The sequence below is a fragment of the Patella vulgata genome, chromosome 1, assembly GCF_932274485.2.
Source record: "Patella vulgata chromosome 1, xgPatVulg1.2, whole genome shotgun sequence".
NCBI classification, from domain to species: Eukaryota; Metazoa; Mollusca; class Gastropoda; family Patellidae; genus Patella; species Patella vulgata.
Genome location: NC_065879.2, coordinates 15,078,717 through 15,101,439, shown reverse-complemented (window position 1 = coordinate 15,101,439; position 22,723 = coordinate 15,078,717). Strand labels below are relative to the sequence as shown.

Below are 22,723 nucleotides of genomic sequence, written 5' to 3'. Positions count from 1 at the left end.
ATAGATCAATAGGCTTGCCAATAGATCAATAGGCTTGTCAATAGATCAATAGGCTTGTCAATAGATCAATAGGCCTAATGTGGTCACGAGTACGTATAATACACAATGGTATAATAAAATGGTCACGATATCCCACATCAAATGTTATTGGTCGTTATAGTGTAATCTACTTGTGGTCTCTATGACGTATTTCTGGTCAAATTCATTCAATACAATGGACCATTCAATAAAGTAGAGGACAACAATATGGTCACGTAGCTTCAATGAATCAGCCAGACCTTCTGTACCACTTCGTACATAAACAGAAGATTTTACAAGACTTCATTTATACACCCACACCTCGCCATTGGACAACATCTGTTTTATAGCGGTAATGCTAATGTACAAGCTGACTGACCTTTAAGGCCACGCCCAGTAAAGATCTACATGTGACGTCACATCATATGGCGACCATAACGCTTATAAAATGTTTGATAGCTAAGTGAAGTTCTCAAAGTAACAGGGAGCCACGGTGGCTAAGTGAGTAAGATGCTGGCTCGCTAGCCTGAAGGTCGCGTGTTCAATCCCTGGATTGGCCGAGAAAGTTCTTCGGACTTTTCCGGTGTGGTTTCCCCTTGTCAGTGGTGCAGGACGGAGGACCCGACACGGACAGCTGTCTGGACGTTCGGATGGGACGAAAAACCGAGAACCCGTGTATACTTTAGCTTGCACGTAAAAGATCCCTTGGCAGTTGGAATTCGACATAAGAGTAGGACGTTAAACCCCATTTCATTTTATTTCACTGACCTTTGAGGTCACACCTAGTAACGTTCTACGCGTTACGTCACATCATATGACGAAGAAAACACTCATCAAATGTTTGATAGCTTTGTGAAATCTTCAAAGTAACTGGTTAGGATCTGTCTAGAACAGGCAAGAAACAACGCCTTGACGTTCGGATGGGATGAAAAACCGAGATCGAGTGTAAACGTTGGCGTGCACGTAAAAAAACCTTTGACAGTTTGAATTCAATTGCTGTCTGGATAAAAATTTCCCCATAGCCGATTCCATGGCCTCTGCTCGTTTTCATTATCCCGGTTGATGCAGAAAGGTGGGGGGTTAAGTCCCATTTCATGCATCCATTCATTGATTCTGTATAGAAAAAACACGATTTGCCAACCAGCTACGTCAAGTTGTGGTCATAAAAGGCTGATTCGAGTCACAAACCGTCAAATTTTGGTCATGAAAGGCTGATTCGAGTCACAATTCAATAGTTCACAAGAAGAGAAGAGAGCGCGAGCGGCGACTAAACCCTACATGACGCTGGCAAATTTCCTTACCGGTAATGAAAATAGACGAATCGCTATTTTTCTAAACGATATCAATTAACTACATCCGCTAATTTCGGAAATTTAATCGAGGGAAGGACTGGGAACTATTCAACACAGGAAGTTAATCTAGCACCTACGGTTTTGAATGAAAAGGCGAGAAAACCTTGAATGTTTACGTAAGTACAACCCCGTAACAAGTCAAGAGAGTGAGCATTCAATATACATAAACCCACTGGTGACTTTTATTAATATAAGTAATTTATTAGCAATAATAAACGTTCTTTTATGAATGATACAATCAATGTAATATCAATGCATTTAAAGTGTATTTAAATACGCCTGAACCGTTAATGTGGGTAAAAGTCCCCATTCCTAAAACAATGACTAAGTTCCGGATGCATTATTATTATTGAATCGTGATATATATCAAGGAAGCTGATTAATCTGTTAAAGTCTTAAGAAGAAGGATTTCCGCACCAGAGTTTAATTATTCATAGATTGAAATATATTTTTGATTAGTCCGGCTATCAAAACGGAATTAAACTAAACATGCAATCGTTTATCTTCCCGTTTACAACAGAGCGGAACCAGACATTTTGAAAGTGGCCTGTTGCAACCGACGTTCACAGATCCAGACATTTTGAAAGTGGTCTGATCTGAGCGAAGTGACCAATCGCTGAAACATAGTGAATTTCCAGCTTTCGGGATAGGCAGTTCGCACATGAAGTTCAAACTTTGGAGGTGACTCATAAGCAAATCCCCTAGTGCGTTTAAGTATGCATATCTCTGTGCCGAAAAAAAAACTACGTTTCGTATCAGAAAGTTTCAGCGCAATATATTGCGCTGTTTGAAAATAATTGCTAATAATATAGTTCATAGGCTAAACGTAATTCGGCTACATTTAGATTATTCGTCTCTAGCTTTGCATTAGATTTCGTAAACTTTGATTAGGGTTATTGTAATAAAATGCAAAGTACCTTGAGATTTCCCCATTATCATGACATGGCAAGGGATGGTGTCTAGTTATTCGGGTGATGTGCTGTGTGTACGTTGACGTGTACGTAAAATAACCCTTGGCAGTTGCGTGGGGGGGGGGGGGGTAGCTGAATGGTTAGCGTGCGCGCGCTGTATCATAAAGTCTGTCATTGAGTCGACTGGCGTGGTTTCGAATCCCCGGTTGTACGTGATAAGGAGTAGGGTCGCCTGTCCAACCTCGTGGGTTTTCTCCGGGTCCTCCGGTTTCCTCCCACTGCTAAAGACCCCTATGCGCAAGCGAATTATTGAAATAAAATTAAACCATATGTTAGTCCCGAAATGACCTAGTTTGTGTCGAGTGACGTTAAACCCCATTTCTCTCTCTCTCTCTCTCTCTCCCTTGGCAGTTGGAATTTAACATAAGAGTATTCAAATGCAGCTAAAAACATTATATTACATGCCGTAAATAACAAACCAATGTCATAGCGGTAGGTTGACACAGGGTTCACAGGATCCTCATAATTACTACCGTTGGTACGATAATAAACAAAATCTCGATTATCCGTGTTTACGTTAAATCATCCATCAGAAAAAATACTCAAATTTCAAATCCATTAAATACCACAGGCAAACGCTGGCATCGAAATTGATTATGGTCTGGATAAGTTAATTAATGTCTAATTAATAATTTATATAACATTTAAGGCTCAAAGAAAAACCTGCAATAGCCAGATTTAGCTCTTGAATATTTAGTAAAAATACAGTTAGATTACAGGAAAATGGTCCATTTAGTTATTTTTTTTCTATACATGTAGGTTTGTATCCGTCAAAATAAAATAAAAAAAAATACACATTTATTTGGTTAAAAGTCAAGACATTCATTTGGTTTAGGAGCTCTTTATAAAATCCATGTGGGGCAGGGGTGTGAAGAAAGGTTTACGCGTGCGTGTTGTATCATAAAGTCTGTCATTGAGTCAACTGGTGTGGTTTCGAGTCCCCGGTTGTAGTGACAAGGAGTAGGACCGCCTATCCAATCTCGTGGGTTTCCTCCGGTTTCCTTCCACAGTTAAAGACCACTGCGAGGAAGCGAATTATTGAAATAAAATTAAACCATATGTTAGTCCTGGAATTATCTAGCTGTTTGTGTGGAGTGGACGTTAAAACCTATTTCTCTCTCTCTCTCTCTCTCTCTCTCTCTCTTTCTCTCTATCTATCTCTCTCTCTCTTTCTCCATAATGATGAAATGTATTCGTGTACAGAGTATCCATACACAACTTCCGGTTATAGGGGAATTGAACTTGGAATCTTCTAGAATCGCATTCAGTGAACCAAGCATCCAGCAACCAGCCCGAATACGAGTGTTTGATTGGTCAAACAAATCATGGTATTAGTCATGTCGGTATATATTTTAGTTGAATAATAACATGAAATGAACATTATGAAGGGTTTGTATATGTTTAATGTTTCTAGTAAAACGGAAATGTAATCGACAACAGGAAGAAAACAGATGACTTAAATATTCATAATATGTTAACATTTCATCGGATGGTCAAATGATATCATTCATTAGTAACTAAGTCGGGCATCATATTCATATTTTACGTCGCATCAGAGTGCATCATTTTCCGGTAAATACGTTTATTGAGGACGTACGGGTCCTATTTTAAAAATAGTGTGCGTATTTTCTGATGTGGAGTCGAAGTGGTTCAGTGAGTAAGACGTTGGCTTGCTAACTTGGGGATTCCCTGTTCGATCACTGTGTTAGCCGAGAAAGTTCATGGTGATTTTCCGGCGTGGTTCCCTTGTGCCGGTGGTGCAGGACGAAGGGCTTTGCAAGGGACAAACCCCCGCAACAAATTTCAAGGAATATAATAATATGTCAAATAAAACCAACAATATCGTATAATCGGTTTTGAAATCTCAAATCCGTAATCCTAAAAAATATCCCAACAAACAATTTGATTTACTATAATAGACTAACTATATAGCTTTGAATTTATTGTATCGTCTCTATCCCATAACGGGAAGGGGGGGGGGGGTGACAGAAAGGTTTGCACGTGCGCGCTGTATCATAAGGTCTGTCATTGAGTCAACTGGCGTGGTTTCGATGGTTTTGATTCCCCGGTTGTACGAAAATATATATTAAAAAAAGAGTAATAAATCGTATAACCCACTTTTAAATCACAAATCCGTAATCCTAAATTAAAAAAAAAATAATGTAATGCTTTCATTTCATTTAAAGAATATTGCCTATTTTTTCAAATGGTAGTAAGATGACTATCGTCGCTATCCTCATAACGCTATATAAAAATAACAGCATCCTGTAATCCGTTTTTAAATCACAAATCCGTAATCCTAAATAAAAAAAAATACTATAATGCTTTCATTTCATTTAAAGAATATTGCCCATTTTTTTTTTTTCAAATTGTAGTAAGATGACTGTCGTCGCTATATAAAAAATAACAACATCCTGTAATCTGACTATCGTCTTGATCCTCATAACGGTATATAAAAAATAACAACCTCCTGTAATCTGTTTTTAAATCACAAATCCGCAATCCTATATATAGAATATGAGACCATAGCAAATATAGTAAACTTATTGTATAGCTTTGAATTTATTGTAACAATATCGTCCCAATCTGCGATGGTAGTAACAGGAATCTCATCGCCACCCCCTATCATCATAGTCAATATAATAATCCTGTTATGTTAACAATATCGTCCCTGATATTTTCAGATGGCAATAATAGGACTCTGTTCACCACACCTATAACTGATTTCGACGGATATATGTAAAAATAGACAACATTTAATATAATAAACTTTTTATTGTAACTCCGTCTTCATTAGCCCAGTCGAAGCAGAACAGTAGAGTGTTAAACCACATTTCATTTCATTTATTGTAACCACAATCTGGTTAAAACACAGATCCGTTTTACTTGTCTTTATTACACTTGGATCTGGAAGAGTTGTTATTTAACTCGTGTTCTGAATGGTGTCAGGGATAATCCAATGAAACGGTCTGTTACGGCGAGCTTTAGGCGTGTTTTGCACGGAACTGTGGGTAATCCACTAGTAACATCAATGCTGATTGGTTAATCAAATGTCTGACATCATAGGGTCATAAGTCGGTCTTTTGACCCGTGACGTGACCTATCGCTATAACTTGTCAGATCTTCATGTAGTGTAGGCCATCGAAAGAATAAAAAAACGAAACGAAATATAGATCTGTATTTTAATCAGGTTGTTGTAACCATATACTCTCTATTTTCAGATGACGGTAATATGATGCTATTCCCGACGAAAATATGCATAAAAACAAAAAATATAGTTTACCCGTTTTAAAATCACGATCAATCTTAATAATATATTTTGTGAGATCTTAGATGATATAATAAATTTTCTATAGCTTACAATATTTAACAATATTTTCATTGCACACTGATTGTATTGTAATTTTTAATTAGAGTAGCTAAGTCTCTAACTCAATATCATCCAAAGTCTTCTACATTGAAAACATGATTTATTTGTCAATTTATATCAACATTGATGTTGTGATCTTACCGGGAAATGATGGGCTTCTGATATCCAATATTTAAGACAAAATAAGCATTTACCATAATACGTTTCAGCGCCATTTGTAACAATGGACTCGAATAACGAGGCTAGACATAATCCACAAGTCATGTCAAACGGTGACCCCATATTCTTATCTGGAGAGCATGCGAAATAAATACTATCGGTATAAACTGGAATAACCAGACGCTATAGAGATTGCCATTCGACTGAGACTTCCGGCGTATTTCGCCGAACATAACTGATTAGAAATTACAGTAAAACAGAAACGATTGAATGTAAATCAGTTTATATTCATTCATAATATATTACTATATGCGTTGCGTTGCGACCCATTTGTGTCTATTTCTAAATCCCAAATATTAGCGATTTAGCTCATTTAAACCAAAGACGCGTAGCCATTTAAAGATGTCCGGTTGCTTTTAAAACCTTATTTATGTAAACCCAAGCTAAGTAAGACGTTGTTGGTTCGCTAGCCTGTAGGTCGCGGGTTCGATCCCGGTGTTGTCTGAGAAAGATCATCGGGATTTTCCGGCGTGGTTCCCACTTTTTAAAGATGCAGGACAGAGGGCCTGGCAAGTACAGCTGTCTAGTCGTTCGGATGGGACGAAAAGCCCAGATCCCGTGTACACATTAGCGCTCACGTAATGGTCCTTTGGCAGTTGCGCCGCTGTCCTGTAAAGATTTCCCTCATAGCACTCTGTATGCAGTCTTCATTAGCCCAGTCGGAGAAGACCTGTACGTAGGACGTTAAACTCCATTTCATTTCATTTTTTCTTTTTAATCTGATTGAATTCAATCCATGAGGTTTTTCTAACCTTGATATTTTAATTTTGATTTCCTTATCAATTGTTAAAAAATAAATTTATTACACAATAGCGGTTATTAATTAATTAAGCTATTTCCGTCAAATGCAAATGGCGACCAATGACTTTAATGTTTCATAGACTTTGTTTAATAATTATGAAGAAAAAGTTAAGTCGAGTGTTTCCACAAAAAATGACGCATAGAAATCCGTAACAGTTGTTCTTCAATAATTATTTAAGAATGTACACATTCTTATAATTAATTCGGGTTTTCACAATGTCAAAGTGTGATACCACAATTACGGAAAACCTCTTTCACCGGCATAAACTCGAATAATTCCATCGAGTCATCGACAATCCAATTATTGGGGAATTAGATAAACCTACTGTCGCAATACTTACATCCATTAAGGAATAAATATTTGATGTGTCAGTCACTAATCACAAAACGACACAATCATACAGAGTATCGATCGAATAGTTGGTGCGAAAGTAGTTACTGCTGGGAGGGGTCCTTGTGAGTTTTAGAACCCACACACCCAAACAGATCTGACCGAACACACCAATTCACAAATATAGTGTGCTGAGGGTGGGGGGGGGGGCTCTAAAACAGTTTTGGCCAGACACACCAATTCACAAATATAGGCCTAATCAGCAAATGACACAATCATTCCGAGTATCGATCGAAAAGAAGGTGCGAAAGTGGTTAATATTGAGGTGGGTGTGGGTGGGTGTGGGGGCGGTGGGGCTGGGGGGGGGGGCTTAGAATATCAAACAGTTTTTAACCAATTCAAAATACATAAGATGGATGCAAAGGAGTACAGTTATTAAACTGTGTCTCAATTCTTGTTAACTGGCGTTTCGATTGTGTCAGGATACAGCTGGGAACGTACAGTATTAGGACCAAATTCAGGACAAGCGTGGCATGGCACCCCATAGTATGCTCGGTGTCTATGCTGTCCTTTTATAAACACTTATCACAACTAGGGTGTATTTGATCCAGGGATTGTTTGTACTCTTTTTTTTTTGTCTTGCGGCAACGCTGTTCGAACGAAAAGCTTAAAGCTACGTTCCCAGAAAAGTATTTATCGGGTGGTTATTTCCAATAAAAGTATGGCAATTTTGGTATATATGGAAAGTAGAAATATCCAATCTTACTAGAAAAATACAAGATTCCCTGAAAAACACTCATAGAGCGCATACAGGACGAAAATGTAAGGGTTTCCCTAATTGACAGCCCGACGATTAGGAATGTCTGCACGCGTGACGTTGAAGTTTGCACATCACTTTCTGAGATAAAAATCACGGGAAAAGACGCGGACAGTGGATAATTTGAAAATTTAATTAGGCTTCGATATTTGTAATAAATATAAGTCAGCGATTAAAGACAACATAGTCTTGTGTATGCAATGAATTCTCCTCCGACTTCGCTTCTGTTGCTAGGTACCGAGAGAGGTAAGTCACGTGACACAAACATGACTTCTTTTGATCGTTTTTTTATAGCTAGGGTATTCCCCGACAATTGCAATGTTTTGAGAAGGATTTGAAGCAAATTTATGATACATTAATTAGTTTGAATATGTTTTTAGTCCAAATATATCATCAATCCACCCAGTTTGTACCCGGGAATGTATCTTTAATGCTCCGTCAATTCGAGTACGGTCGATATGAAACGTAGTATGCCCGTTGGCGGACTTCGATGACGTCACCATTCATGATTCATATAATACACTCGTACGTGTTTTAATTGAATACAAACGAGAGAGAGAGAGAGGGGGGGGGGGGTAACGTTCACTCGACACAAACTAGGTGATTTCGGGACTAACATATGGTTCAGTTTAGCAGTGGGATGAAACCGGAGAAAACTTGTCACCTACAACCGGGGAGTCGAAACCACGCCAGTTGACGCAATGACAGACCTTAAAACACAGCGCGTACGTGCTAACCATTCGGCCATCCCCCCCCCCCCCCGAATACAAATGTCCTCATCATTTACTACAGTTATTAATTAAAATACCTACCCGTTTATAAATTCAAGGTACAAGTGGAATTGCACCATTTACTAATGAACTTATACTGATCCTTGTGTCAAATGATATGGGTGTTTTAACATTCTACTTTTCGACACTGATTGGACCAATGAAGACGGGCATACGCCATGCTACGTCAACTGTAAAGGTTTTTTTTAGGTGCATGCCAATATGTAAACAGGACCGTTGCTTTTTCGTCGCATCCGAATGACTAGACGATGCCTTTGCCAGTCTTTCCGTCCTACACCACTGACCTGGGAAACCCACCCTGGAAACTCGGGGAAATGTTCGCGGTCAACATCGGGATTAAAGCCAGGACCTCATGTAGGTGAGCTAGTACAGGATCCACTTAGCCACCGCAGCCCCCACTTGTGGACTAATATTAAACATACCTTTATCAAATCGTTTTAACCATTTATTTCCTAGACTTGGTTCCTTGCTGATTACAAATTGTCCTTCCTTGTTTAAACTATTCTAGGTCAGAATATCTGGTTAGTGTTTCAGTCTTCAAATCGAGATGTGTTTGAAGGGGAATTCCGTGTTTCACAAAGTCGGAGCCTTGTCTTGGTTAATGTTGCATTTGAATGATTTCCTTATGATTTCCTTATTAGGAGCTTCCGATACATCCGTACCGTCATTCATAATGATTATTTTGTCCAACCGCGTGGGGTTTCCCCGGTTTCCGCCCGCTGCTAAAGACCCTACGCACAAGCGAATTATTGAAATAAAATTGAGCCGTATGTTGGTCCCGAAATGACCTAGTATGTGTGGAATGTGCTTTAAATCCTACATATTGAGTTGCTATATATCTCCAGAACTCTAAAGATGCTGGTCGCTGACATGGGTTGACCGAAGACTGTGGACTACGAGAACTTTAGCGGTCTTGATAACGTGTGGGATTCAATTAAGTCGTTAGGCGATATACAAGTAGCTGTGTTGACCGACGATTGTTGACCACGAGAACTATAGCGGTCTTGATAATGTTTTGGATTTATTTGAGTTCCGCGGCGATTGACGCTGGGTTGACGGACGACTGCTGATCACGTCAAACATTGAGCTCCCCTTTAATCTGGGGTAAATATTATCTTGTCTGTTAATACCGCCATTAATGTATTAATATTGATCTTTTTCAACTAAACAGACAAAAGAGACGACTTGTAACAAAACCTACTTTTTATTCTAACTAATCAACATGTAATTGCTTAGAGTTGGAAAATAATTATGAAATCGATTGGCGTCGTCATATAACAATGGCGTCAACCTGCAACAGTGGTCTCGACAGACAGAAATACTGATTGATTTCCTTATGTTTATTTTTTATTTTGCCGTGTTACGTAATTTGGAGCTACGGTGGCGAGTATTGCGCTGGTTCACTAACATGTTGATGCCGAGGAGGTTCCGTGGGATTTTCCAGTTTCTCCATGCCATTGGCGCAGAACTGAGGTCCTGTCAAAAAAATGGCGTCTTGTTGTTTAGATAGGTCGATAGTCTAATCGTGCATTAGTTAGTGTGCACCTATTATAACCCTTAATATCAGGACTGGTGAACACTCCTTTCCCTGGGTAAGATTTCCCTTAGGACCCGAGTTCACAAAAAATTCCCAGACTTCAGTAAAGAATTTGCTCAAAACTGTTCGCCTTATTTTAACTAAAATATAGCCCTTTCTAAAACTTTTGTTGTTTTAATGTATCAAGAAACTAGGTGCAATGTTTTGTGTTTCTGGATCAAAGATATTTCTCATAAACAGTGATTGAAAGTTGAGTAAATTCTTAACTTAAAGGCTCAATACCACTTAACTTAAAGGCTCAATTGTTGTAATTGAATAATATGTCCCAATCTTTATTCCAGTCAACTAATTGTACTATTTTACAATATTCCAATTAATTGATGATACAAATTTCATCTTAACACACCTAATTTAAAAATTTGGAAAAATTCAACTAAATGATTTGAAAAGTCTAACGTAAATCTTTTCAAATGTGACTTGTATTTAAAAATATTTTCGAACAATAGATGCAATAAATAATTTACACAACAGGTAGGACAAATACACATCTAATACTTAGAATAAGGCTATTATTTATTTTCTGGAGCTGTCAAGCCAGCAAGAGTGTTATTGTCCCTTTAAGTCTGCGTGAACTCAGGGTCAGAGCATACTGGATGTTAAACCCAATTTCATTTCATTTCTTCTGTTACATAATTTTGAAGATTTCTCATATTGAATCATACTTCCCAAGCACGTGGACGGACATTTAAAAGGAGTAGGATCGCCTGTCCAACCTCGTGGGTTTTCTCCGGGTTCTCCGCTTTCCTCCTACTGGTAAAAACCCCTACGTACAAGCGAATTATTGAAATATAATTGAACCATATGCTAGTCTGAAATGACCTAGTATGTGTCGAGTGGATGTTAACATCTCTCTCTCTCTCTCTCTCTCCCATCTCTCTCTCTTTCTCTCTCTCTCTCCAATTATCAACACATCACCAGTCAAACTTTCAGAATTAAATGTTTAACACCTGCTCCATTGCTATAAACCTATTTATATATATATAAATGTAACCTGTCGTATTTGACTTACACCGACAGCTTGATCCTTGATATACTCTAATAGATTCACTGCCAACATTACACAGTCTGTAGGATTATATCCGATTAAATGTTAAAGATTGGTGAAATAGACGAAATATCGCTAGCCAGACAAAACGAAATAAATATCTGTATGGACGTGCATACCTCGCGTAAACGAAAATGTATCATGTAGGACGTCCTACTGTTCTTGACTAATTAAAATTGGCATACGCCATACAGTGTTCTGTGAGGGAATTTTGCCCGGACAACGGCACTACGGCCTACTCTTATATCGATTTTCAACTGTCAAGGGTTCTTTTACGTGAACGCCATCCGAACGACTATACGTTGTCCCTTGCCATGCCAGGTCCTCCGTCCTGCATCACTGAAAAGGAGGAAGGACGACGGAAAATCTCGATAAATATCTCGGTCAACACAGGGATCGAACACATGACCACCAGGTTAGCGAGCCAAAGTCTTACGCACTGAGCCACCGTGGCTCCCTGTCTCAAATAGGATATGTTTAATAAATAGGATATACTACGTAAATAGGTTAATAGGATACATTCCATAAATAGGATGTATTCCATAAATAGGATGTATTTCATAAATAGGATACATTCCATAAATAGGATGTATTTCATAAATAGGATGTATTTCATAAATAGGATGTATTTCATAAATAGGATACATTCCATAAATAGGATATATTCCATAAATAGGATGTATTCCATAAATAGGATGTATTTCATAAATAGGATGTATTTCATAAATAGGATCTATTTCATAAATAGGATGTATTTCATAAATAGGATGTATTTCATAAATAGGATCTATTTCATAAATAGGATCTATTTCATAAATAGGATGTATTTCATAAATAGGATGTATTTTATAAATAGGATCTATTTCATAAATAGGATGTATTTCATAAATAGGATGTATTTCATAAATAGGATGTATTTCATAAATAGGATCTATTTCATAAATAGGATGTATTTCATAAATAGGATGTATTTCATAAATAGGATGTATTTCATAAAGCTTATATATTTCATAAAGCTTATATATTTCATAAAACGGATATATTTTATAAAACGGGTATATTTCATAAATAGGCTATATTTCATAAAATGACTCAGTTTATGCATTTGATAACTTAACCCATATTTCACTTGCAAGGAAAAGCGCTAGGTCGTATGGGTGGCGCAAAAAACAGAGGTCCCATGCATACGTTAGTGTATCTCAAGTTTGCCATGATGAACCTCATATGTGCTTTTGGACAAGAGGTTGACACATGCTGCACCATCCTGTGGTAGAAAGAAAGCGTTCTACCCAACAAAATTTTTATAAAACGTTAGTGCCGGTCTACGAGACGAGAATTAAAGTGGCCCATACACGTTCAATAATTCCGTCAATATTATTGACTCAATAATATTGGATGTGTGTGGGCTATATTGATATAAAATATTGTCAATAACCATCATTGCGTGAATATTGTGACGGATCAAAACCATTTTGATTTTTATTGATGGTTCATCAATAATTGCGTCAATATTTTCATTCAATCGATTTTTTTCGCGGTTCTTCTTCGTCAACTGCCACGAGTAGCGCAACAGTGACCGCTGCATCCATTTTGAAAAATGACCAAAAAGTGATTAAATTATTGATGAAAATATTGAATCGCGTGTGGGCAATTCCCGTCAATATTCTTGAGTCAATATATCGAGTCAATATATTGGGTCAATAATATTGATGGTTTTATTGAACGTGTATGGACCCCTTAACATTAAAGACAATAATTCAATGGGGTATTATTGGTGATATAGACACGGTTATCCAGGATACATATGACCAACCCTTCGGTGCTACAACGTATCACAGCGCTCTCTAAACATGTACATGATCAAGACATACGGAGAGTTTCACTCAGAATTAACGAATTGTAGCCTATCCAGTGGCTAAGCGGGTAAGACGCTGGCTTGCTAGCCTGGAGGACACGTGTTCGATCCCTGCATTGGCCGAAAAAGTTCACCGGGATTTTCAGACGTGGTTTCGCCTTGTCAGTGGTGTAGGGCGGATGGTCTGACAAGGACAACTGGGACGAAAATCCGAGGTCCCGTGTACACATTGCTGATCAGGTAAATATCCCATGGTAGTTGGAATTCAATATAAGAGTAGGCCATAGTGCCGCTGCCCGGCCCAAAATTCACTCATAGCACACTCAATGGTATATACCCGTCTTCATTAATATATATCAGACATTTCCTCTTTAATGTGATGAGTAATATAATAATAATATTTACATATGTGAAATGATTTTAAGAACTCATTACTTAAAGGTGATACACCCAATATTTTTCATTATTCGAAATTAAAAACACGAATTAGAATTCCGTATCGGTTCATATCAAGTAATATTGATGTTAATATCTATCCGTGAAAATATGGGATCCTAATATCCAATATTTAAGAAACATTGAACATTTTGTAATAAGTACGCCATTTGTAATTAAGACTAAGAACATATCCCACAAGACATTGCGGAAGTAATTAGTAATGGTTGATTCACAAACGACAAAACTGTCGTTCAATTCGGAATGTTCACGTATTTCACAGAAGATAATTGATTACAAAGTACAATAGAAATTTTAAAAGATCAATATAATTCACTTTATATACATTCAAATTACATTAATATGTTTTTAGACCTATTTTCGTATTCATTTATTTTACGGTTCCAAAGAAAAGAGCCCTACATGTAGTTGCACAGAATCGTGATTTATTCACTCAGAATCAACGAGGTGTATTCATTAAACATACATTATATAAATGCAAGAGCTAAATCTGCTTATTACAAGTCTTTATTTAGGCCTGAAATGTTATACAAGCTATTAATTAGAAATTTATTAACAAAACAAGACCATAATCAACTCTCGATGGCATCGGATACCCGAGATTTTAACTAGATTAGAAAATTTAATATAAAAATGGGAAAGCGAGGCTGTCTCGAATATACCAGTGTCCTGGTTACCACGATGCACAGATCTATTCAAAACTACAAACAATGACAACTTGGCTCAGAATGATGTAATTTGAATGAAATTTTCAATATTTTCATTTTACATTATCTATTTTTGAGCTATTATAGCAAGAAAGGTCAGCTCTTTATCTAAATCTTACATAATGTATCTTTAAAATATATGTGAGATTTCCTCTTTAACGTGAGTAATATTATAATAATATATAGAGAGAGATAGAAAATCATTTCAACATTTTTTAAATCGTTAGTTAATCAATACACGTGTTTTAAATTTGTATAAATTTTTAATGGTGTTTTCCTGTTGTTCATAATACAGGTAAGTACAAACAGACCGGAGTCTTCATTCCTAACAAATACAGTAATAAGATACTATAAATAGACATGACTAAAATGAAATAGTTTAACCTCTTGTATTTCTGTATCGGTCGGGATAATGAAGACGGGTTTACGCAATGAAGTGTGCTGTCGGGGACATTTTGCCAGGGCAGCGGTAATACGGCCTACTTTTATTTCGTTTTGCACCTGTCAGAGGATCTTTAACGTGATGGACCCCGTATTTTTGCACCATCCGAACAAATTGACGCCTTTTTGCACAGGCCCTCAGTACTACACCGGTAACAAAGGAAAAGTAAGCTGGAAAATACCGGGCATCTTTCTCGGCCAAAACGGGGCTCGAACCCGGGATCTCTCTCTCTCTCTCTCTCTCTCTCTCTCTCTGTCCAAAGGCAGCATGATTCTAAATCGTATCCATTTCAGGAACACCTCCTGTTTTAATCCATTTTAAGAGAACGAAAGCGATTGTCATCAACAGCCAGCTCCCTTGGATATATTTTGGAAGTTACAGGGGATTGACGATTTCTGCAGTATCGGTAATCGACAATCAAATATTATAAGATGTTACATAACAAATAGCATCAGATAATCCAGTTAATCTACCTGAATCTTTTTTCAGTAGCAACACGGAAACAAACAAAAAATATGAAAACCGAGCAACTTCTGATTAGCAAAAGGCAAAACTATTATATAAGGTGAATGTGTACAAAATAGCATACACAGCAATCTATGACATATTTTCCTGAAAGAAAACCGAGACCCAAAGACGGGTTGATTCGATTCCATTCCCCACCCCATATCTTCGATATCTTCGTTCGGTACAAGATAAAAAAATAACCATCATGCAATACACAATCAAGGTGTATTTAAAACTTAGTATACTTACTCAGTTTCTTCCACAGTATTTGCTTCCGCCATTTTGATTTAGAATTCACAATATCAAATTACGTGTATCAATATACAATCATCAAAATTTATTATCTGGTTATTAGATATGTACAGGCGTTGTTTCCTCTGTTTTCTGTTCTATACATTATTAATTAACAAAACAGATCAAAATTCTAAAGTGTAATAATAGTTTCAAGTTCCCATTTGGAATATCTTTTTACCTTCACTTTTGTAACTCAATAATAGCCAAATTAATATCAAATTTCCGATTGTTGTTTAGTTAAATATCAATAGCGACTATCATATTTGTTTTTGTTCAATACTCGCAAACACTGAAATTCCTTAAAATCAAAAACATTTATCCAATTAATATGTCATTTTCAATACCAACAGCGCCTATGACATTCTGTTTTGTCAAAAACACTAAGATTTCTTCAAATTCAAATCCTCTAAAACACTAACTGTCTTCCGGCGAGCAATTCATAAACGAGCTTGTTAACATTTTGGTTAATTTATAACTCTCAAATAATACGATTCTCGAATTCCAAATCCTCTTTAAATTATACTTCGAGCACATATTCAGGGGCGTCGATCATCACTGCTTACGTTCAAAACACTCAAATAAAAAATTCTCGATTTCAAATACGTTAACACACTCACATTTCTGGATTCAAAAGCATAAACACATTTTCTGAAATCTTTGAACACATATGTTTTCTTGGATCTTAAAACCAAGTGCCATGGATTAACACAGAGCGAGCACGTGTCCAATGTTTAAGCGAGATTGTCAACAGCGACTACAGCATTCTCGAATTTCTAAAGCGCCTAGATATCTGAATTAAAAAGTATACACAAATTGTCTGCAACCTTTGAACACGTATGTTTTCTTGGATCTTAAAACCAAGTCTCATAGATTAAACAACAGCGCGAGCACATGTCCAATGTTTAAGCGAAATTGTCAACAGAGACTACATCATTCTCGAATTTCTAAAGCGCCTAGATATATGAATTCAAAAGTAAAAACACATTTTCTGAAACCTTTGAAAAAGTACATTTACTTGGATTTTAAAACCAAGTCTCGTGGATAAAACAACACTGTGTTCACGTTTTCCTAGTGTCCAATAGTATTGCTTGTCTATCACTGCCAGACCACGAATTCACGGTGTCCAATATATAAAAAAAGATTATAACTGTTGGGCTGACACTGCCAGTACTGCTACTACTCACAGAAAGTCAGAAATAAATTATTCTATTGTGTGTTGTGTGGATATCACAAAGTTAGAAATCGATGGTTGTGTGTGATATACTTCTGACAATAGTTCCAACCATTAATTTGTATGGAATTCATTATCTATTGTAATCCATTGCCATGTAACAAAACCAACAAAGCTTTTTTTGTCTTTGACTATTATTAAAGTCGCAAGCTGTTATAAATAAGTTTATAACTAATGACATATAAAACTAATTCACTTGGGTTAATATTTGTTATGTGTTTATATGCATACGTAGTTTTTGGTAGTCCGAACGTTGTGAGGACATTGTGGAGACGGGATACATACTGAAATGATATGGAATTTAACGCCCTACGTATTCTGGTATAAGAACGGGGGCGTTTGTTCGGGGCAGGATACATGGTGAAATAAAATGAAGATTAAAGTCCTACGTATTTTGGTATAAGAACCGGGGGCGTTTGTTTGAGGCAGGATACATGGTGAAATAAAATGAAGTTTAACATCCTACGTATTTTGTTATAAAAACATGTGTGGGGGGGGGGGCAGGATAATACTGAAGTCTGCAGTAGGATATCTTGAATCCTATCCCGGTTTTCACCAAGTCTTTTGTGTGGTGGGAACAACCGAGGTCTCTTCTACACGTTGTTGTGCACGTAAAAGACCCCTGGACAGTTGGAATTCGATGAAGAGTAGGCGGAAACGTCGCTGTTAGAACAGAATTTCCCTCATAGCACCCTGTATGACGTAGGCCCTTCTTTATTCAACTGTCCGGACCGTTAAATCCTATGCCATGTCTAAAGTTGAAACCAATTGGAATACAGCGCCATCTACACTATGTTCCAAATCGTTCTTGACCCGTAGTATGAGATCATTTGCATGAAGTTTTGGAATTGGATGCAGCCTATAAACAGTCCTGGCATTATGATTATTAAAAAATTTCGGAATCTAATTTTATGTACGTGGTCAATCACATTAATATTACGTGTTTGGTAAGGGGGGGGGGGAGATGCAACTGCACAAAATATGTTTGCGGAGGATGCGGGTCCAACCCCTTACTTATAGGCCCACCCCACCAGATCGATATGAATTTAACTAATAATTGTACTTCACCCTTTTTCGTAGAAACCATGTGCACGCATTGTAAACGGATTTACAGACGTGACCACCACTCCTTTATTGAATATGTACACTATTTCGACATTTCATTCATAAACTGGCATGCTGCTCACTACAGTCAATTACAGTTGGAATTTTGCTTAATCACGCATGCGACAGGGTGGGATGCAGTAGACATTTTCACTTTTAACTACTTTCTAGAAGGTGTCGTCTGCTTGTCGTCTGCTTGCAGCCTGTTTGATCAGCGGATGTCGAATTAAAAGAAACAACAGAAATGTCATCATATTCGCACCCAATGACACTAATGTAACAAGTGGATGTCGATTATTTCAAAATATCTATAAGACCTCACAGCAAAGTTGGTCGTTTTCCATTATCGTACAAAAAGTAAATGTGGTAATCCCTCCATTACAAACAAATTAAAAAAAAAAAAAAAATTGGAACTAAAAGCTCTGATAAGTTTTCTCGAAGTTACAGAAAGCAAAATTTCAGAAGAACAAAAATTCAAATTGGTGTCCCTTTATTGCCGACCTCTTGAACGCCATTCCGGATATAGTCTCGGACCTCCAGAACCTCCTAGTCTTCGACGTATAATATTTGTCTAAATGATAGAGACTATTCCAAATATAGATAATAATGCAGAAGAAGAATACATGTGCTGTTTTATCAAACCATCAAAGTGTCACGTACTAACAACGTAAATGTGTTTTTGTTATTGTAACAATTGGGTATTATAGAACAAACTGTTTATTATTAGTCGACACGGCTATGACTAACGCCATCTTAAAAAAAGTACTAACAACGTAATATGTGGGGGTTTTTTATTGTAACAATTTGGTATTATAGAACAGACTGTTTATTGATAGTCGACACGGCTATGACTGGTTAACGCCATCTTCAAAAGAGTGCCCCGTATGGCGCTCGGTATAGCTCATGGCGACTCTTTACCGTAGTTTACAGTTCCCACCGCGTCACCAAATAGTGCTTTGACACATACTTCGATAATTGATAGGTCGTAGGTGAATGTGGCATTGTTTCAGTAGACTGCTGTCGGTCATTTAGCAGGAAACTGCAACTGTGCACCGAACAAGTTACAAACGTTTTGAGAACGTGGTGATAGCGAAGAAACGGTGGGGAATTGGACACCCTGAGAGCACACAGAACACTTGTTGCGTACTGAAAGCACATTTATGATCAAAATGGGAACTGCATAAGGTTGCACCGAGAGCGCTATGAGTGGCTCAAGCACGTAATGTCACTGCGCTTTGGAGAAGAATTTCAAAGTCCGTGCCGGGAGTGCATATAGCAGTCGACGATGGATCTCAGTAGAGCGTATCAGTGACTAAAGCGCACATATTAGACCACTTGACCACACAACGTCTCCTCCTCCTCCTCTCAAAAATTGATAATGGTAAAATTGTAAAGGTGTTATCGACAACCGTAGTAGTATTCAACCACCATTATCAAATGTATACGATTAGCGGCCATTAAAACAAGAATTGATACAATAATAGTATAATGGCATGACATCCCACTCACGAACTATATAACTTAATTAATGTGTGACATATGAATAATTATGGGGCTAATTAAAAAACGATCAGTCAGATCTGCCATAACATTATTTTACAAAATATTATTAAAGTCACAAGAAACATCTTTTTCATATCTAATCTACTTAATATCCAAACCATCGGTTGTTCTAGAGAGTTGATTACGGGCTTTTCGTGTGAATAAATGTCTAAATAATAATTTATGTAACATTTTAAACATGGCCGACAATTGGCAACTTTAGCTGTTACATATATATAATAGACGAGACACCAGTTGGTGAATGTAAGTTCAGAAGAGAGAGAGAGAGAGAGAGGGGGGGGGGAGGTTTAACGTCCACTCGACACAAACTAGGTCATTTCGGGACTAACATATGGTTCAATTTTATTTCAATAATTCGCTTGCGCGTAGGGGTCTTTAGCAGTGGGAGGAAACCGGAGGGCCCGGAGAAAACCCACGATGTTGGACAAGCGACCTTACTCCTTGTCACGTACAACCGGGGATTCGAAACCACGCCAGTTGCCTCAATGACAGGCCTTATGATACAGCGCGCACGTGCTAACCATTCGACCATCCACCCCCAACCCCCCCCCCCCCAAGTTCAAAGGGTCCATCCCACATAATCAAAGTCCATAAATGAAACCTGCGGATAAGAACCACACCATACACCGACACTCTTGCAATAGACATATCAAGTAAATAAAAGGGGACTGGCTATTCACAAACTTTTCGACACCGCCCACTCGCTGTGATAAACTGGAAGTTGTTACTAATTAATTAGACATTTCACCACTGTGTTTATTTGTTGCATTTAATGGAATTTTTCTTTCAGCAAGGGAATTTTGATGAGTCTTTAATTACTATATGAATTATTAATTATAATTAATGATGATATTATAGAGTTATTTACCAATATAAAACATATTGCGTTGAATATTGTTCGATATTCAGATACTAATGGAATGGAATGGGGGGGGGGGCGGAGAAATGGGGTTTAACGTTCACTCGACACAAACTAGGTAATTTCTGGGCTAACATATGGTTCAATTTTATTTCAATAATTCGCTTGAGAGGAAGGAGAAACCCAGGTGATCTCACTCCTTGTCACGTACAAGAGGGGATTCGAAACCACACCACCCAAACCCCCTAGAAATGGAATGGGATTTAACGCCCTACTGTTCCGCGCCAACCGGGATAATGAAAACGCCATGCAATGTGTAATGAGGGAACTTTTGCTCGAATAATATCGGCTGACACAAGGATGAAACCAGAGATCCGCGTGTTAGCGAGCCATCCCTTTATACACTGTGTCACCACGCCAGTTGAGTCAATGACAGACCTTATGATACAGCGCGCACGCGCTAACCATTCGGTCATCCAATCCTCCTCATAATGTGAATGGTAACATTAAAACGATTAGCACACATATGAGGAAACAACAAAGGCCAAAAAAAAATAATACCTTGAGTAGTTTTCACTATAATAGTTAAAAACTAGATAATGTAAAGGAAATTTGCTGAAAATTTCAAATTGTTCCACTCTGAACCGAGAATTTAGCGATTGAATTTTAGGCATAGACTTGATCATCATAACTAATGTCGGTACGATACAAAACATAGTCTCGATTATCCATTTTGTGATTTATTCACCAATAAGCGTTGAGCAGCAGATTGGATTCCAATCCAGTAAATATCGCAGGCTCGCGATGACATCGAGGGTTGATTATGATCTGGATAAGTTAATTAATGTCTAATTAATAATTTTGATAACATTTCAGGCCTAAAGTGAGGTCTGCAGTAGGCAAATTTAGCTCTCGTATAATGTATCTTTAATTACCTAATGTTCTAGCTTTACTTCAATTAATGTTCCGGACATTAGGGAGAAGGGTTTAATATAGGCTATGCCTGTTCCCCAATCCCTATTCAGATAGAAATCTGAATAAAAATATTGCTTATAAAAAAAAAAATGTTCCGGACGATAATCCCGATTCAAGAATCTGTAAATACTGAAATAACATGTGTTAGAATCTTTCCCGCAGAAAACCTCGTCAAGACCGATTTATAGGATTGTATCCCCTTTTGTGTGTGTGTGTGAGAGAGAGAGAGAGAAAGAGAGAGAGAGAGAGAGATAACATTATTTAACGTCCGCTTCCATAGAATTGATATCGCCGAGAATCTCATTTCGTGTCACACAGACTGTCTGTGATATCACTTCGGTGGAAGCGGACGTTAAATAAAGCTTTAATTGTGTCACACAACGTTCTTTATATCTGTTGTTGTTCATAATCGGGTTCATGTTTAAAGCGTTACACCATCGTACCCTATTACTAAACAATCTGTATTATTATTATGCAAACATATAAACCTACTTATATTACAAAAGATCAGTCTGGTCGAATATTACAAATCATTCAAGTAATACACTACAAGAAAATATCATGTACACAAATTTGTAAAATATAGTCTTAACCGTAAAACATGCTTATAAATTTTAAATAATACAGTACATTCGTTCCGTCAGCGATTTGTATTTATAGACGGTACGTAACACATCGGAGATACAGGGGCTAGTAAATAGTATACTCACATACCTATAGGGCGAATGAAGAGACAGACTGATAATCCAAATTCCACATCGACTCAAACTTAATACATAATGGTTATATCAACTTGTAAAGCCTTCTAACAATACGACTAGGGTAAAACGTATATCACATACTTTGAAAGACGAACACATTTCCACCCGGTCTTAGATAAAGTCAAACGTTACGGTTGAGTGGTTGAGGGGACCTTCAGGCTATACCGTATACGTACCTTTTGTAAAATCTAGATCACCGACATATCTGATTTTATTAATACATACATGTCATTTATTAACACACACGTCATTTACAGATTAATAGCTATCGATGTATACAAACTCATGTATACTTACAAAATACGAATTGAAATAAAATAGGGTTTAACGTCCTACTTTTCTATACCAACAGGGCTAATGCCGACATACTTCATGTAGTGTGCCATGAAGGAAACAAACACAGCCCGTCGACACGCTCACGTGTAGACGGGGTCACGATTTTGTTTCTTGTCAGGCCCTCTGTTCCTCCACCACTGACAAGAGGTAACTACATAGGAAAATCCAGATAACAATTCTCGGCCAACACCGGGCTCGGGCCCGAGGCAACCTGCGCCAAAATAAACGAGCCACGAATTGCCACTATAAATCGCGTGTGAATTTATTATACGAAGACAATAAGCTCTAAGGATTACACGGAATTCCCAGATAGATTAATAC

At 37.5% G+C, this 22,723-nt stretch overlaps 1 protein-coding gene across 1 annotated transcript in view; it reads right to left on the bottom strand.

The window, feature by feature from the left end:
• The window catches only part of LOC126819563 (cytosolic phospholipase A2), a 65,507-nt gene extending 43,291 nt beyond the window's left edge, over window positions 1-22,216 (bottom strand). The window contains exon 1 of the mRNA XM_050547885.2: window positions 22,020-22,216. The gene's annotated coding sequence lies outside the window, so the exon portion shown is untranslated. The remainder of the gene's footprint in view (window positions 1-22,019) is intronic.
• Window positions 22,217-22,723: the final 507 nt, after the last annotated feature.